Below are 18,536 nucleotides of genomic sequence, written 5' to 3'. Positions count from 1 at the left end.
GAGGGTAAACAGATGATGATGATGATGATGACGTTTATCCTGAGCTGAGAAAGAGTTGCTTTAGAAAAATGGTAAGAACTTTTTACGGGGTGGTTGAAAAACAATTGTAACTTGAGTATTACACTACAAATACATGTGGTTATAACACATAAAAATTTCATTACCATCAGACAAGTAGTTTTCCTTGTATGTACTCCTAAGTGAACGCTTCCTAGAGAAGAAGAAAAAACCCGGACAATTATTTATTACAACCACAAATGAAAATGTTTTAATGAACGTCGAAAACAATGTGTCTTATATACGCTGAGGTAGAATTAAACAAGGAAAGTATTGGTATAACTGGCACTGCAGTAGGCCTATTAGTTCGTTTGTAAATAAAGCCTAAACTCGAGTATCCACAATAAAAAATCCGACAGTAGTAATGATGTTAGTCACGTCGCCTGCATGCCTAAATCACGCCCTTATAAGCAAATGGCAAATGAAAGATGGACAGCATGATTTAGTGGAACTGAAAGACTACAAAATGTCATTCTGAAGACAAATAAGAGGATGTACCATATTGACTGTCCAGCCCTGTGATGTAGGGGTAGCGTGCCTACCTCTTACCCGGAGGCCCCAGGTTGGATTCCCGGCCAGGTCAGGGATGTTTACCTGGACCTGAGGGCTGGTTCGAGGTCCAGTCATCCTACGTGATTATAATTGAGGAGCTGTCTGACGGTGAGATAGCGGCCCCAGTCTAGAAAGCCAAGAATAACGGCTGAGAGGATCCGTCGTGCAGACCACACGACACCTCTTAATCTGCAGGCCTTTGGGCTGAGCGGCGGTCGCTCGGTAGGCCAACGACGTTCAAGGGCTGTAGTGCCATGGGGTTTGGTTGTTTGTTTTTACCAAATTGACTGCGGTAACTGGGACGATGCAGTGTTCGATAGTCCCATGTAGGAACATATTGTCAGCGAGGGCCTTCAAAATAGTGAGCAACACTGCCGAAGACACGAGTACGGTAAGGGAGAGAGCAGAAAAGGGCGAGACAATAAGCAGTAAATAACAGCCAGGCTCTGCAACAGAGAGGAACGTTGGTGGATTTAATTCACCAACGTTGCGGCACAGGTTGTTGTCTCTTCAGTCAAGTGCATAATGTAATGTTGAAAACACATTTTAGCAGAAAATGTAGGGGTCCCTATACTAAGAAAAACTTAAAATTAAGAAATTTTCTCATTTGTGTCGAACGTTGAAGAGCTAAAGGGTCCAGAATGGTTTCAAATTGTGAGTCTTGGATAGCTCTAGCAAACTGAAAAAAAATATTCTAAAATCACTTCCGACCAAATGCAGTTTCGGAAAAACAGCCTGAAACTGCCGGTTTCTTTACAAGTTTTCTCTTTGATTCTGATCCTAGCTAAATTAACTTAGTTACATAATTATTTCTGTTGTCTTCCTTGGTTCAGTACCCTTACGTGTTTTTTTATTTTTTGAAAAATATGCACGCCAAATGTAGTGGTGCTTAAGTGTAACAATGCATTAAGTCAAATTAGCGCTCGTAGGTGGTAGAAAAAGGCAAACTGCCAAACTAATCAACCAGATTGTAATTTTTAGGAATAAGTAAATACATTCTTATGCTTTATTATATTTTATTTACCTAAAAATTCATAGCTGATATTCCCAGGATGTTTTCAATATTGAATTGCTTCCAGGAAGGGCTATAACTGTGGATTATTTAATGTACTGTGTGGCTCATATAGCGTAACGAGAATAAACAAGAAAGTACAGTATTAATGTAGGATAACCAAAAAAGGAAAGGAAATGATGCTAGTTGCTTTACGTCGCACCGACACAGATAGGTCTTATGGCGACGATGGGATAGGAAAGGCCTAGGAGTTGGAAGGAATCGGCCGTGGCCTTAATTGAGGTACAGCCCCAGCATTTGCCTGGTGTGAAAATGGGAAACCACGGAAAACCATCCTCCGGGCTGCCGACAGTGGGGCTCGAACCCACGATCTCCCGGATGCAAGCTCACAGCCGCGCGCCTCTACGCGCACGGCCAACTCGCCCGGTAAGAAAAGGAAAAAGTAGTTCCATCATTATACAGGGTAAAGCCGAACCCCACCTACAAACTTTCGGAGGTTGTTCAGGGATACCTTCTGAATGGCCTATATTGTTACAAAGTCGTCTCCGGTGGCTTGTTACAGAGTAATAATGTAATTACGATTTATTCGGTTTGTTACCCCGACCATCCTTGATTCTCTGAAAATTAGTGAGAAAGCCTGTAATATGCAATATTTCTTTTTTGCCATGGGTTTACGTTGCACTGACACAGATAGGTCTTATGGCGACGATGGGATAGGAAAGACCTAGGAGTTGGAAGGAAGCGGCCGTGGCCTTAATTAAGGTACAGCCTGGTGTGAAAATGGGGAACCACGGAAAACCATCTTCAGGGCTGCCGACAGTGGGATTCGAACCCAGTATCTCCCGGATGCAAGCTCACAGCCGTGCGCCTCTACCCGCGCGGCCAACTCTCCCGGTGTAATATGCTATAAACAAAACGTACAATACAAAACACAGAGTAGTGCAACAAACCTCAGACGAAACACGCACATTTTTTTCACAGTTCGTTCAATATTTTCTGTCAGTGTACTCTTCAGTGCAGTTCGTAACAATTGTAGAACTCATCCCTTACAGGTTTTGTTCAAAATGTCGACCACCATAAGCATGTTGAAGAACTCCTCCGGGAAAAAATTCCGACACCCCAGCGCTGGTGAAGTAATAGCATTTATTATTTTCGGTGCAATACAGGTACAAAGCTAACGGGGCACCAAACCAAACAAAATAGAATTACTGTGTAACGAGCAACTGGAGACCACGGGTCCCTTGTACCAATATACTCAGAAGGTATTCCCGAACAACCTCCCAAATTTTATCGGTGGGGTTCGGCCTCACCCTGTATTCCACTAGTATACAAGCCCGTCTTTGATAGTCACCATTACTATCGTATGTGGAAAGTAGTATGAAATGGACACACTATATTAATGTACCTCATGAATAAAAATTACACTTACCCTGTTATATACAGTACATGTCATTTGAATGGAACCAGAACAGGTATAACAGCATTTCATCCAGAAAGATCCAACACTCTCATCTGGATAGTGGTTTGAACACAATTTTACTTTGCTTGGCTGAGTGGCTCAGATGGTTGAGGCGCTGGCCTTCTGAACCCAACTTGGCAGGTTCGATCCTGGTTCAGTCTGGTAATATTTAAAGGTGATCGAATACGTCAGCCTCGTGTCGATAGATTTACTGGCACGTAAAAGAACTCCTGCGGGACAAAATACCAGCATCTCGGCGTCTTCGAAAACCGTCAAAATAGTAGTTAGTTGGACGTAAAATCAATAATATTATTATTATTATTACAATTCTAATCTTAGTCTTCTTGTCTAGGATTCGCACATTTGCGATGTTATAAGTTCGTCCACCAAACCAAAAGAGTTTAATTATAATTGTGCTGTCTGAAAGCCAATGAAGAATGATTCGCTCAGAAAATAAAAATATTCTGACTGCTCACTTCACTGGCTACGTTGTGCATGATGCCCGATCACATGTGCTAAGTGATTCCATGCCTGGTAACGTGTTTGTCGATACTTTTATCGTTGTCTGTTCTAAGCAAGTTTAGTAGGAATGTCGCAATTTTTCTCAGTGTTGACTTATAACAAATAAGTCTGCCGAATCATGAAATATAACATTCAAGACTTTCGTACGGAGCATGTGTTGTAGGGAAGTGAAGCACGGACGATAACTATTCCAGAAAGGAAAAGAATAGCATCTTTTGAAATGTGGAATTACAGAAGAATGCTAAAGGTGAGGTGGATAGATCGAATCACGAATGAAGAGATACTGAATCGAAATGGTCAGAAGAGATCGATTTGGTTAAATTTGACAAGAAGAAGATATACAATGATAGGACACATCTTAAGACACCCAGGACTTGTTCAGTTTGGTTTTTGAGGGAAGTACAAGCGGTAGGAACGGTAGGGGTAAACCAAGGTATGAATATGACAAGCAGATTAAAGCAGATGTAGGATGTAGTAGCTACGTAGAAAGGGAAAGTTAAGCACAGGAGAGGGTGGGATGGAAAGCTGCATCAAACCAGTCTATGGAATAATGACTCGAACATCAACAAAAACAACATACCTGTAATAATAATAATAATAATAATAATAATAATAATAATAATAATAATAATAATAATAATAACAATAATGGTTGACCATACTTTAGAGTTCACTTCACCTAATGGAAGGACCTCCCTGTTGCCCTTCATGTCTCTTAATATAGCATACACAATCGCAAATTTCCTCACACCCACGAATGACACAAACCGAACAAACCTGGAAAACGTAGAACAACGCTTGGCCACCTTAACGAAACCCTAAATAAGATCCCTCCCCACCATTCCATCATACTCATGGGAGACATCAACGCACAAGACGGTAAGAATTGGAACTACCGACAGATAGTAGGCCATTGTCCAGCCCATAAGAGAACAAATAGAAAAAAGAACGTCTCATTGAAATCTGCGACAAGTTCAACTTGGTCCTGAAATCAACAGCCTTCAAACGTCTACCTAGAAAGGCCAAAACCTGGAAGAGTCCAAGTCCTATGCTTGCTGAATTCCAGTTAGACCATGTTGCTATAGCACGGGAACATCATATGGACATACAAAACGTCAAGGTATTACGACGAACCAACATCAACTCTGATCACTACCTTTCACTTGTTACGATTAATATGCCACACTTAAGGAAAACACCAAATCTCCAAGGTAGCCATAAGATAACCAGGTTCAACACTCTGCGACTGCGCGATGAGGACTGTGATTTTCAGGATACCCTCAGGAAGAATACAAAGAAAGAAGGATGGCCTGCCTTACAAAAAGCCTTGGTGGTTGCCGCTCAGTAAACTATCCCTGCCTCATCAACCAAAGGCAAACATCCGTGGTTGAGTACAAAGTGTGATGAGGTTATAGAATAAAGGCGTAAAGCCTGGACTAGGTGGAACCAACATAATATTGAAGCCAATTATGAAGTCTTCCTCATACAAAGAAAAGCTACAGCTACCTTAGAGCTCCTTAGAGCCAAGAGAAACCACCTCAGGAGCGTAATGCAACAGGCTGAAAATAATGTTCGGAGAAACAACTCAAGAGACCTGTACAAAGGACTTAAGAATCAAACGACCCAGTGCCCAGCTCCTACCCTAATCCTCTAATGGCCATATGGAAAACTTCAACTGAACAATAAAGATTGCACCAAAACTCTTGCAGATTATTTTCAGAATCTACCAAACGCGGAGGAGCCTAAAGAAAGCTTATTTTCCATGCGCCTTCACACAGGAACCCTCATTCTCAACCACATACAAGAGAAGAAATAATGGACATCATCAGTGGTCTCAAGAACAACAAGGTTTCGGGTGAAGACGGCATAGTTGCCGAAATGTGGAAATATTCATATGACCAGTCCTTGCAGAGCATCTACCAAATCATAAAGGACATATGGACAACAGAGTCCCTACCCGAAGGATGGACGTCTGCTGCGATTCACCCCCTCAACATGAAGGGAAGTAAGACAGACCTCAACAATTATAGACGCATTTCCTTGTTATAAATTACCTACAAGATGCTCCCTGTAGCCGTGCTCAATAGAGTCACCACACAGCTGGACTCACTAGGTGAATACCAAGCTGGTTTCTGTAAGACGAATTCTTGTCCAGAACAGATACACAATCTTAAGACAGTTATCAATTACAAAAGCCGAGTTGGACATTCCTGGGTGGTGGTCCTAGAATATTTTCAGAACGCTTATGACTCTGTGGACAGAGATACCCTTTTCTCCATACTATGAGAACTTGGTCTGGATGGGAAGACCCTACGATTAGTTCAAGCCACTCTGAGGAACACGTCGTCCAAGGTCAGGTTCAGAGGTGAACTATCCGAAAGCTTTCCAATCAAAACAGGGGTTAGACAGGGTGATGGTCTCTCCTGCATTCTCTTCCCAACTGTATCCTGCAAAACATCATTAGGGAATGGAGAACGATGCTACCACCGGGAACTGGACTGAAGGTTGGGTACAAGAGAGACAACCTCATTGTCCCTTGACCTCATTCCATGGGCGCATGATATATAGGAGTCTACCAAAAACTTACAGAGTCTTTATAGTGTAGCGGTTACGACTGGTCTGAAGATCAGCATCCAGAAGACTGAATTTTTGACGAATATCAAAGAGGCCCCTTCTACAATTCCTCTCACAGGCACTACCATATGAAAATTTCTGCAGTTAAGTACGTGGGAGAATAGATCTCTGAGAATCAGAGCGAGAACCTAGCCATAGATGTCAGACGTACCATGTTTCAAACGGCTTATCACTTTTGTTGTAGTATCTATTCATCTAAGTGTCTCTCCAAGAACCTCAAACTCAGACATTACAACTCGGTCGTCAAACCATCTGTTCTGTATGCTTATGAGTGCCTTGTAACGGCCAGGAAGAGCCCACTCAGAAAGCTGTGGTTAAAAGAGAGGAAGATCCTGAGGAGTATATTAGGACCAGGAGGAAATAGGCATTTACAGAATCTGCCAGAAGGATGAACTGTACGAACACCAGGAGGACATCGTCACGTCTATAAGGCGCCTGACCTTTTATAGACTGGATTCCGAAAGACTCACCAATGGGATATTCACAGTAAGAGGAAGAGGCAAGGCTTCTAAGAACAAATCGATCACGTCAGTTAAGTAGGATATAGAACAACTAGATATCCCACTGGGACAAAATCATGACCGACTACTGTTCCGTCAGGAAGTTTTCCCAACGTACCTTACAAGTAAGAAGACTACAGGAACTAAGTGGACAGATGAGAGAAAGCTGGCTCATAGTCAGCAAATGAAGGAGTATTGGAAGAAAAAGAAGAAGAAAGCAACAACTTTACCGAAGAGTAGGTACGATCCCGTTGTCTCCAGTAGGCCTAAACGACAAATAATAATAATAATAATAATAATAATAATAATAATAATAATAATAATAATCCCATATCGCTGCTACTGTACAAAAATCGCGAGAGTGGCAATCCTCTTCCTATCCATTATTCCCCTTGAGACAGGTCACGCCTCCCAGTCACATATTAAAATGCAGTCCATCAAGAACAATTTTCGTTATTTTCATTTTCCAGTCCGGTTGTGTAAAGGTAAATGATAAATGATCCTTACGGTTCCGTACTATAGGAACGTATGTTTACATGACATATTTACCCACTCCTAGAGTATGTATTTAAGGTTCATTTTCCTTTACACACACGCATAGGAAAATTAACTTGTTCTAATGGACTGCATACCAATATGTGGCTGGGAGACGTGACCTGTCTTAAGGGAAATAACAAATAGGAAGAGAATTGTCACATTCGCAGTTAGATATAGGAGCGATGATATGGCCTGCAGAAAGGTCAAGTGCAGGTCTTTTTATTAGGCGGGCATGAGCAAATTGCGTGTCTGTCAGGATGAAGCCTTGCCTAGGCTGTAATCTACTGTTGAATGTAGCTCACACACCAATTACTCGAGCCTGAGGAATTAGAATATTAAATTCCTCGTCCTGGCTGGAAATCGAATCCGGTACCCCTTGGATCAAAGGTCATCATGCTATCACGTCACTCATTTCACCACATTAATTCCTCCGAAAAGGGTGACCTCACGAAGAGCATCCGGTCGTACAAATTCACTACGAAGATTCATTTCACTTCATACCCAATACTGTAAAGCATCTGTACATAGATTGGACGTGCAGTGTTTCACTCCACATTACGTGTGATATTATATACTTTGGTGAGCCTGAAGATAAACATTTCCACTTGATCCAGACTAACAGTGTGAACGATGTAGATAACTCACGCATAATAATTCAAGTTAACAAAACCTGGAAGTGCATAAATGTTTCCCTTGAGGTGGTGTGTGGGCGAGGGTCGGATAAGAGCATATCAGCGACATCCAGAGTTGTTACTCGCGAATACAGAGCACAATGACCACTCTGGGAGTTAAGACACGTTCAAACTTTTTAAATATGATATACGAGTGCAAATGATCACAGCATTTGAACTAGAAACAGTTTTCATAGGTTAGAAGAAAAGAGTTAATTAAGCTAATCTTCTACTTGTGGGTTAGTGGCAGCGTGACGGCCTTTGTATCCCAGGATTGTGAATTCAGAACCCGTCAGAGGAATGTGTGTATTTATTATATTATTATTTGTTTTTGTTTGTCCAATCTTTGTACCGTTTCTCTACGGGGTCGAGTATGAGGTGAGGTGAGATGAATTTTTCGTGGCGGGTTTTTTTATGGCGGATGTCCTTTCTGACGTCAACCTCATCGGAGGAGTTAATGAGATGAAATGATTGACGTGGTATATGATTGTAGGAAAGGAGAGGGTGAAACCCGATATCGGCACATAGCCTACTCCTGTCAACAGCATCAAGCTTTCTGCCCAAGTCTTAATATCCCCATCCGACGGACGAATCACCATCAACACCATCATATGTCCTCACTTTATATGAACACTGTGCAGAGGTTTGGAAGTTAATCCAGGCTTTTGGCACGCAAAGTAGGGATTGGAAAATGTATACAACCACCCTTCCTAACCTGCCGGCCAACATTCTGACAGTGAAAATTTTTCGACCAACGGGACTCGAACCGGCTAGCCACGGTGTCAGACCGTTTAGACTTTAACGCCTTAACGATCATGGCCACCAGGCCGGCTATTTGTTATTATTATTATTATTATTATTATTATTATTACTATTATTATTATTATTATTATTATTATTATTATTATTATTATTATTATTATTCAATTAAACCTTCTAAGGAGCACTTAAGACTTGTTCTTTTTTGAAAGTTCACTTTGATACCAATCTCTTGATCCCGGCTAATAATTTTTGCTTTCTCTTCTGTGAGAGTGTTTTCATTTCGTTCTTACAAGTGGCTTTATGTCGCACCGACTTACGGCGACGATGGGATAGGAAGCGGCCGTGGCCTTGATTAAGGTACAGCCCCAGCATTTACCTCGTGTGGAAAATGGGAAACAACGGAAAGCCATCTTCAGGGCTGTCGACATTGGGATTCGAACCACTGCCTCCCGAATGCAAACTCATAGTTGCGCGCACCTAACTGCACGGCCAACTCGTTCTGTGAAAGGGTGGTTTGCTGCACTTAGTTATTTTGGGTGGTGCGGTACACAAATGAATAACATAACAGAATTTGTAGCTGTCTAGGATATCATGGTCAGAAATCCCAGCAGAATCCAGGTATTTTAAGACTTCGTTCAGTCAAAGGTGTCCAGTCTCATTACTTTTAATCAGTAAGAAATTCTTCTTGGTAAGACTATTGCTATCGATTCGTGGAAGTTTTCCGTAGAACTTCAGCCATCTACGTACATTTCCAAATACCGCTATAGGTCAAAGTTCGCTTTTAGCTGGTAGGTTCCGCCTGGGAGAAATCTGTATTAATGAATTTTCCCGAGTGTGTATACTCGTATATACATTTTGTGTGGTATAAAAGGATCCACTACACTCAGTCACTTACATACAATAAACAACAATAATAATAATAATAATAATAATAATAATAATAATAATAATAATAATAATAATAATAATAATAGTAATAATAATAATAATAATAATAATAATAATCTTTCTTTTTTCTTAATCAGTTTACTCTCCAGGATTGGTTCTTCCCTCGGAATCAGCCAGGGATCCCACCTCCACCGCCTCAAGGGCAGTGTCCTGGAGCGTGAGATATTTGGTCTGGGAATACAAGTCAGGAGTAGGACCAATACCTTCCCAGGCGGTCTCACCTGCTATGCTGAACAGGGGCCTTGTGAGGGGATGGGAAGATCGGAACAGAGAGACAAGGAAGAGGAAAGGAAAGCCGCCGTGGCCTTAAGTAGGTACCATAGCGGCATTCACCTGGAGGAGAACTGGAAAACCAAAGAAAACCTCTTCGAGGATGGCTGGGGAGGGAATAAAAGGAACCTCTGCTCAGTTGACCTCCCGAGGCTGAGTGGACACCGTTCCAGCCCTCGTACCAAATTTCAAATTTCGTGACAGAGTCGGGAATCGAACCCGAGCCTCCGGGACTACCAGCTAATCACACTAACCACCACACCACAAAAGCGTACAATAATAATAATAATAATAATAATAATAATAATAATAATAATAATAATAATAATAATAATAATAATCGTACTGTCTCAGGTGCAGAGTGCGGATATTTTATCAACAAATCGGGTCTATGTTGGGCTATTTATGGCTCAGTTTTTCATAAATTTTGACGGGTAAATATCAAATGCGGTTCCAAGATGCCGGCATCGTATGCTTTCCACCCTTCATAAAATTCGACTGTCTCTAGCGGTTTTTAGGATCAGGAGGCCACACTTGCTGAGAGGGAACTATATTAGTTAAAAGTACTGCAATATGAAATGAGCCCATGGTATCAAGTTGTAAAGAAGAGTTGTTATCAGCACTTATGGCAGATACCACATAGGTGAGTAGCGATTCTCCTGGATGTCAACCTGTTGATGACTTCATCGGCGGCTGCGTGCATGTCATGACTGTTCCCCTGAAACCCCCTCAGCGGGCATTCCATGACTACATATTGACTGGTTTGTGATATGCACCCACATTCACACTAAGGGAAATTTATTCTTCCCCATTTACTCCGCCAGAACCTGTATTTTTCGTGATTGGTTCGTACTCGGTTTAATGATGTCCAAATCTTTCGTGATAATTTGAAACCAAGAGACTACATGCGTTGGTCAAAGATTAACGCCGGTTGGTCAAGGTTCGGTGCAGACCATTTTTCACGCCAAACTTTATCCGCGCTAAACGGAGATTCAGCTAACCTCTCGCTCAGTTTTCATGGGTGATTTCTTGATTTTACCCCCAGCAATAAAACGCAGGATTGCAGCCTATTTCTGCCGTATCTGAGTGACATACATTGGCAGATCATAGGAAACAAGGATGTGGGGGAAGAAGATTACTCTCGACGTGGAATCTCCAATATAGGTTCAACATCCATGGTACGGCAATCTGATCCGAGAAATACAAATTAGTACTATCGGCCGTCATCCTCCTCTGAGGAGACGGCATGAACTGAAAAATAATGTGCCTCGGTACTATGGAGGTGGTCTCACACACAGAAATTTCCAACGACGAAAAGATGGGAGAAGGCAGGGATTGGGAAGGTAACGGCCGTGGTCTTAATTTAAGTACAGCCTTAGCATTTGTTTGGGGTGAAAATTGGAAACCACGGGAAATGTTCATAACTGTCCACGGCTAACTTACGGTTTTAGTAAGTTAATATACTCGTTAAATGCAGTTGTACTACTGTAGTACAGCATGGTGAAGTGAGATATTTTTCGTTTCCACTTTACGGCTATATCCTCGTCTTATTCATTTCTATGCTGCGCCCCTTCTCCATTTCTCTCAGTTGTGGGTAATATCTTGTCAGTTGATACAGACTTTTTCTTCTGTACACATTTCCACCCTGCGGATAAAAGAGCTGGTCGTTTCTGATCAGTGGCCTGGCCACTTCTACTCTACTTTCACCACACTACAAATTCTAATTGCGTTTCCATTTTTCGCCAGAATTTTCTGCCTCCCTCTGTAGGCGGAACGTCCAAAATTAAAGCAGTTTCTCTCAGAAATAATGAGCTGGAATAAAAGGTCAGAGGTAAGGTTACTGCCAGCCCTTTACAGTCCACTGTGCCTCGGGAACTCTTTCACTTACGTGAATTAAAGTAAAATGAGTCCTATGTGACGATTCTTAAACATAATATTGCTAAAAGGGCTGGTATTAAGAGAAGGCTACCTGATCTTGATCTTGGCGTAATAAATAAAACATCAAATCAAATCAATGGACAGATAACAGTAATGACGAACGTACAGATAACTTCTGCTAAATTTATAAATGGGGAGTTTACAAGACTGAAGACATAAGGATCAATTCTGAGGTTTCCTTTCCTGAATTCCCAATTGTCATGCCCAAAATTCACGATCTAAGTTAAAAATTTACAACATCAAGCCACGTCTATCTTATTGCTTGAGCTGTCATATTCGTCGCCTTCTGTTCAGATGGGGCTAGTTTCGATTCCCAGCCTATTGAGGAATTTTTGGCACATCTGGTTCATTGTTCTGCGTCGGCGACTAGTTGTTCGCCCTTGTCTCACCGTATACACACACACAATATCACCACACAACTAACGACCATAGAAATAACTAAATAGCGAACATCTGTCACAACATAGGGTTTGCGTAAGGAAGGGTAACAGCCGTAAAACTGGTCCAAGTTTACGTGTGCTACATATACCACACCAGCCAGCCCACGAGGGTAACAGAATAGCACCACATCTCAGAAAACATAAGAGTTTTCATTATATTTTATTATACTTTTTGTTTTTGATTCATGTTCTATTAATTGCAACTTACAACACATTTATTTTTTTATATTAAAATGAATGTATTGGAACAATTTATTATAATCCCAAGCCTGTAATAACGTATTAGATTAGATTAATTGTATTGTTTTGCTGTTGTTTGAGTCACCGTTGCGCTTGCGAAAACCATCATGATATAATGTTTTCGGAGAAATACTGACCCGCAGCACACATATAACGAATAACAAGAATATTCGCACAATATTGAACCATAGATGATAGAACCTTACTGGCCAAAGTTCTAAGCTGAAATAATTCACATAGCGGATTTCGTAGGCCGAACGACGATATGTTGAATCATAAAGGGATATTAAAATTGTTTGAGTTGCGTAAATGAAACTCAGGATGTTATAAAAGCTACATGCCACAGAAACAGAACATCATGCATTCGCAAGTAGATAGCTTCATACGTGACGAGGAAATCTGATACCATCAGAAAATATTAGTGAGTTTTTCTTAGGGTTGAATCTTCCACGGTCTATGAGATTACTATTACCTTCCTTGTACAGGTTGGACCATGTCCTTGTTCTATGTACCTAATATTTATTTTGCTAGTGGCTTTACGTCTCACCGACACAGACAAGTCTTATTTTGACGATGGGATAGGAAAGGCCTTAATTAAGGTACAGCCCCAGCATTTGCCTGGTATGAAAATAGGAAACCAAGGAAAACCATCTGCAGGACTGCCGACAGTAGGATTCGAACCCATTATCTCCCGGATGCAAGCTCACAGACACGCGCTCCTAACCGCACAGCCAACTCGCCCGGTTGTGCCGGGAAACTGTTGTGTCCATACTCAATACTCGATTAGAGCTAATCAGGATCGCCAGCCAGATAAAATCAACTGCGAAGTAACTCAAAGCAATCACTGATGAGTTTAATGGCAAAGATTAGTGAAACATACTGTCCATGATTTCGTACACTGAAAATAACAAAATCATCAAGATCATGAAAAATATAAATGCAATGAAAAGCAGATAAAGAAGGCAAATGGCGATTAACGCAATTTCTAGAAAAATATGAGCTTGTTAAACCTATATTATCAATGTAACGATTTCTAAGTGACCAATTTAGGAAATAATATTGCGGTTTACTGTAGTACAAAAATATAATTTTTAGGCTCCATATCATTTAGGGCTTAAGTTTTACTTTTAATTACAGTAACTTACTTTCAGAAAATATTGTTAAATTATGTGATTATTTGTGTTCATAACTGTAATACATGCCCGATTTTCGTTAGGTTACTCCTTTGTGAAAATTAGCTCTGAAAATTTTTCTTTCCTCAAGTGGAAAGTTGTTTGGTACATAAACTCATTACAGTACTTGTCAAAAGGTTAAATCCAAATTCTAAGAGAGTGAAATGCCACGTAAAGTAGAACCAAATCATCTGCCTTCGAAACTCAGCGATTTCTTCTCTGAACCCTACAATATTTTCTCCGAATTTCATTGAGTCTGGCCGGGTATTAAAGGTGTTATTGATTTCTGCACATAAGAAAGCTACCTCAGAATATCAGCACTTTTAGAGATGTAATAAATATTGCTATTAAGTCATTGTAATATTGACAATGAGATTTTGTGTTAGGCGCAGAATTAGATGGGTCTTTCTCTCTCAGGTACGCTATAATGGATTTCCTTTGTGTTTCTACATATTTCAATGAAATTGACGCTGGGATGAGTGGCCCAGGCGGTTGAGACGCTGACCTTCTGACCTTAAGTTCGCAGGTTCGATCCTGGATCAGTCCGGTGGCATTTGAAGGTGCTCGTATACGTCATCCTCGTGTCGGTGGATTTACTGGCGCGTTAAGGCTCCTGCGGGACTTAATTCCGACACATAGGCGTCTCCGAACATCGTAAGAGTGGGACGTAAAGTCAATAACATTATTAATAGTGAAATTCACTACTTTCACTGGTCCCATTCACAACAATTATAAGGTCCCTGAGCAATTGTGTGTTATGTCAAGAAGGTAATGAATAGAACTCCCCATCTACCATCTTTTACACGACAACACACAAGCAAAATTTCGTACGTACTATACCTAGACGCATTAAGTCAGGAATCTGAAGATATGAAAGAAGGTTTGCAAAATAATTATAGTATGCGAGTTGGTAGTTAGGTAAAATGCATGTCAAATATTTGAGCAAAGAGTTAACAATGAGCAGAATACTAATATCCTCATTGAAGCCTAGAATTACAGATTTCAGGCAATAGTAGTAAATTATCGAAGTAGGCCTATCACCTTATACTCACTCTCTTTCTTCTCCTTCAACCGCTTTCCACCACCTCTTTTATGTCGCGGGTGCGATCTGCGTTGCAAGTATGGATTTGTCCTTGTTTTACTGCCGGATGCACTTCCTGACGCCCACCCCGTGGGGAGGGATGTAATTCACTAATGCATGTTTCTGTGTTGTTTGATAGTGTAATAAGTTGTCTGAATATGAATAGGAGAGTGTTGGGACAAACAGAAACACCCAGCTTCCGAGACAAAAGGATTAATCAGATGCGATAAAAATCCGCGACCTGGCCGTGAGTCAAACCCGTAACGCTCTGTACACAAAGGCAGTGCGTTGATCATTCATCGAAGGACCTGTGCACACTCTCCTCCTTAAATTTAAGAAAATAGAACTATAAATCAAGAGTGGCTACAGCAATATTGTAGAAGAATAATCAAAGAATAAATGTTAGACAAGAGAACTGCATAAGGATATCAAATGAAGGCCACGCATTAGATTACCTACTAATATGTGGACATAGCTTCAATTTATACATTGAAATGTTTGAAATTATACCGGTACAAATGTAGGAAAAATGAACATTGTGACAAGGAAGGTATGTTGAATATCATTTGTATCAAACGATCGTCTGTAACTATCCCATATGCTAATAAGCAGTGAGTACTAAGGAACTATGTCAAATGGTTTTATTTCAAATGTCTTTTGTACGTAGTGCAATGTATAGAACCAGCTTCTTCCATACAGGTAGTTCTAATTTTATTTATGTATGTACAATTTCCTTTACGTCGGACCGGCACAGATTCGTCTTATGGTGACGATGAGATAGCAATAGCTAGGGATGTGAAGGAAGTGACCGTGGCATTGTTTAAGGTACAGCCCCAGCATTTCCCTGGTTTGAAAATGGGAATCCGTGTAAAACCATCTTCAGGATAGCGGGCCTTGGGGTTCGAACCCGCTACCTCTCGAATGAAATCTGAAAGCCACGTGAACCAGACGGTGCAGCCACTTGCTCGGCAGTTGTAATTTTACTCTAAAGGGAGCGCAGTAAACTTATTCCAGTAGCATTGGACTCAGGCCTCGGGATTAGTCGGTATCAACAGATCACGACCAATAGCAGTTAAGTGGTGATTATTATTGTAAGAGGTGGTACATCTGGGCAACCATCCTCCATATAATACTAATCAAATCAGATAGAAAAATGGAAAGGAAACGACACTTCGAAAAATGAAGGTGTCGGTCAATGAAAGACAAGGGTCACGAAGGGCGTGAAAATGAATGACTCCTTAAGCCTCGAGTGCTCTAATACCGCCGGGGTCAGGAAAGAATTAGAGTTGACCAAGAGAGGTGGGTATGATAGATGAAAGTGAGGAGCCTGGCACAAATAAGTGGAAGCAATGCAAGGACTTATCTAAGGGCCACATGGTCGCCAACCTACGCTCCCAAGTTAGGAGCTCCTGGGGCTCCTTTCTGTCGCCTCTTATGGCATAACAATGAAGTGTGAAAGTGCGGGAGGGGAGGAGGGATGCCAACCAGGAAACAATTTCATAGTGCTACTGCCCTGTTGGGCTTCGGACTACTAAGCGACTGCTCTACAGCCCTAAGACCCGCAGAGTAAGAGGTGAGATTTGGTCAGCGAGATAAATCCTGTCGTCAGTTATTATTTGCTTTCTAGACCAGCGCGCTGTCTCACCGTGGGATCATCGTCGTCATCACAAATCTATTTACTTTCTTCTGGGTGAATTTGCTGGGCACATCTCTGCTGTAGCTTCGTCATCACGGTCGAACTTCAGTTTTCCTCAGGGAACACTGGAAAGATAAACCAGTGATAGTCTTCACTTGTCCTGTCCATCTGGCTGCAGTCCTTCCCTGTATCCCACTGCCGTCAACCTTCCTTTCCATGATTAACTTCTCGTTATTGTCTCCAGGAATCCCGCAATGTGTCCTAAAAACTGCAGTATTCTGTCATCAACAAGAAAAGCGTTTTAAAATCTTCTGTTCCTGGAGGACGCATTCTTTCCTTTTTTTAGGTCCAAGGTACAAGCCAGCACCACTTTTCAAAGGCTTTGATGCGTTTTCTGTCGAAATACTTGACGGTCTATGTCTCACAGCCACAGGAGTAAACAGAAAATACAAGGGTTTCAACGAGACGGATCTTTGTATTATTAGTAATTTAATTGTTCTTCCAGATCTTAGTTAATTTCATCATAGCTACTCGTCCTAGCAAAATCCTTCTCCTTATTTATTTCTCGGAACTTCCCGTGTCACTGATAGTTGACCCAAGGTATACGAAGTCGTGCACTACATCCACCTCTTTCAAACGACCTGTGCTGCTCTATCAGTCACCATGAGTTTGGACTTACTCATGTTGAGTTCTACCGTGAGAGACCTCCTCAGTTATTCTCACGTTGGCTGAATGGAGCTCAAACCAGCCTTCAGAACTCGATGAAACACACTGACCAGAGCGGGAATCGAATCTAGAAACTTGGATCTCTGGGTAAGAGGCAGCTTTGCTATTCCTAGACCGCGGGGTGAGAAAGCAGTAAACCGTGATTAAAGGAAACAAGAAAGTGTGAGATGACCAGTCTCATGAACAAGGTCTGTGGAGTTCACTGACATTCAACCTACCGACAACAAGCATCTCTCCTCTTGTATACTCCAGATTTGCCCGTCCTTCTCTCTCCTGGAGAATTTCCACCCCCAGACGTAAGTGAAGGGTGGGCCAGCACAATTATTTATCATGCACGTGCATCTGCGATGGCTTACTGCTTCATTCGTATCGACAATCGATGCTACTGCGCGCTTAATGTGTTCGGCCACCCACCAGTCGGTCGTAACCCCATTACTCACTCCCGCGTCTCCTTGCTTCCTTTATGGCTTCATTCCCTCTTACTTTACATATTATGCCTAGCGCCAAACTCCTTTCAGCCCCACCACGCCCTTCTTTTCTCTTAATTTATTTCGTAATGTCATTTTCCCCTCCTACTCAATATCTATAAAATAAGAGTTTTGTCTATACATTGCTGGCAGTTAAGAAAATAATGGTATTTCTGTATCGATCGTGTCCACACGAAAAGGGAAATTTTCCGTCATGTCTAACTGTATGTTCGCGCATCACGAGAAAATGCCTGAAGAGAATTTAACGAAAATCCGTATGTAAATTAGGGGAATAAGGCACTACAATCTACGCTGTACATAATTTTCTTCACGCTGAGTAGAATGGTAATGTAGTGGAAGTTTCCTGTCATTTGACCGGGTCCGGAATGGAATGAATGAGGCCCCATCTAGCGGCGAGGATAAGAACTGTGGCGACTGCCGAAGCCTATCGCACTCCTCTGGGCCAATGATTATTGAATGGCAGATGAAATGAAATGATATGAGTGTTGCTGGCATGAATTATCACAGGGAAACCGGAGAACCTGGAGAAAAACCTGCGCCGCCTCCGCTTTGTCCAGCACAAATCTCACATGGAGTGACTGGGATTTGAACCACGGAACCCAGCGGTGAGAGGCCGACGCGCTGCCGCCTGAGCCACGGAGGCTACACCGATAAATAATATATAACTAAATTTATACAGAATTAAATTTCCAATCATTTACATCATAGAAATTTTTACCGTACCGGCTATAATAACAGACACATTCATGAATTTCGATTTTTGTTGAAAAGTCAATACTAATGCCAAACCACCAGACAATGGGTAAACAGAATTTAATGTAAATCAGTATGCAAAGTCTGGGAAGGAAACACTAGATTAAATGGTAGTTTATGGGAAGGCTTCCAAAGATT

This window comes from Anabrus simplex, chromosome 6, assembly GCF_040414725.1.
Source record: "Anabrus simplex isolate iqAnaSimp1 chromosome 6, ASM4041472v1, whole genome shotgun sequence".
Lineage (NCBI taxonomy): Eukaryota > Metazoa > Arthropoda > Insecta > Orthoptera > Tettigoniidae > Anabrus > Anabrus simplex.
Note: the sequence above shows the minus strand (reverse complement) of the source record.